The sequence below is a fragment of the Martes martes genome, assembly GCF_963455335.1.
Source record: "Martes martes genome assembly, chromosome: 11".
NCBI classification, from domain to species: Eukaryota; Metazoa; Chordata; class Mammalia; order Carnivora; family Mustelidae; genus Martes; species Martes martes.
Window position 1 is genome coordinate 18320422 of NC_137899.1, and position 1635 is coordinate 18322056.

Here is a 1635-nt window from a genome sequence, read left to right on the forward strand (position 1 = left end):
ATTTTCAGGTAGTGATCAAACAATGAGCAGAAACCAATTAGTGTGGTGTCAGGTGCAGTCAATGTCCAATCAAGGATTGCTGTTATCCCCGGTGCTCTTGTTGCATTAACATTCCTCAGTGTTTCTCACCATCCTGACTATTGATGGTCCCTCACTGCCCCGCCTTTTGGTCAGACCTGTCCCCGCCCTCTGGCCTTTCCCTCCCTGCAGCCTCTCACCAGTACCTGCAGGTGCCTCAGGGAAGCAGAGGCTCAGATCCTAATCTGCCCTCTGCCACCCACCCAGGCGATCTCCTCCCAACAGGTGCAGCTAGGAGGTCACCTGGGGTTTCTTTCCACCAGGTGGGAAGCAGAACCATGCTGGGTACCCTTGCCATCCCGTGTGCTCTCCTGTTTCCCGGTAAGTCCTGACTTGTTCCCCGGCTCAGAGTACAGGGGGCACCCTGAGGTTCCTGGCCATCACTTTCACAGCTGTCCCCCTTTCCCCCTAGCAGGTGGCAGAACAGGGCTCAAGCAGGATCAGCCTGCTTTGTTGGTGGCACACTCGGGCAGTTCACCTTCCCTGCTTTGCCAAGTGGACACCTCGGTCAGCTACATCCACTGGTACCACCACCAGGAGGGCACGGCGTCCAAGAGGCTTCTCTACCTAGACATATCCAGGTCCTATGTGCAACAGGATTTTGTCCTGAAAGTGGGCAAAGTTGATGCCAAGAAGGGCAGGGATAGCTACAGCTGTACTCTGGCGGTGCTGAGGCTAGAGAGGAGTAGAGAAGAGTGATGGCGTGTGTACTACTGCGCTGCCTGGGAATACGACAGCCCTGTGCTCTGACCAGGTCCCTGAGCAAAAAGATCTCTGTCTCCCAGGGCGCTCCATGCCTGGCACCTTCCACTGCCTCTGGGTCCCTGGGTTGCCCAGAGGTCAGCCCTCAGCACCCTGGATTCCGGAGGATGTCCGCTGCATGGGCCCACTGCATATAACCCTGGAGGCTAAAGAGCCTCTGGTGTGCAGACGGATGCATACCCAGGAAGCTGTCCAGTCTGGACAGACTTTCTTTCTTTTTCTTTTTCTTTTTTTTTTCCTGAGAACAAAGATATTTAATATTTATTACTATTATCTTTGGAAAATACATTGACTTTTTAAAATTTTATTTTATTTTTTCAGTGTTCCAAGATTCATTGTTTATGCACCACACACAGTGCTTCATGCAATACATGCCCTCCTTAATACCCACCACAGGCTCACTCATCCAAACAAAATTGACTGAAAAACAATGCGGTTGGCCCGTCCCCCAGAAGAGAAGCCAAAAGAACAAGAGGACAACCACCACAGGGTCCCCATAAAACTGTAGAACCCCAACACCAGGGGAAAACAATATATTAAGCTCCTGGTATTGCCCCCAAATCTCTATATTTCATAGATATAACTTTTTCTTTCTTTCTTTCTTTCTTCTTCTTTTCTTTCTTTCTTCTTCCTTCCTTCCTTCCTTCCTTCCTTCCTTTCTTTCTTTCTTTAAAATTCATTCTTACAATTCTTGTTCTTTTAATTTTTTTAACCTACTTACCATTACAACATAGTCCATAGTAACTCTTTAACTTGGACTTTCAAAAATATGTAAATCACCCATAGTAACTGATA

The 1635-nt window shown here is 48.3% G+C and overlaps 1 gene segment (V, D, J or C); it reads left to right on the top strand.

Annotated features, from left to right (window-relative positions):
* The first annotated feature begins 356 nt into the window (after window positions 1-356).
* On the top strand, window positions 357-777 carry LOC308352132 (T cell receptor gamma variable 4-like). The segment is given in 2 exons: window positions 357-399; window positions 491-777.
* The last annotated feature ends 858 nt before the right edge of the window (window positions 778-1635 follow it).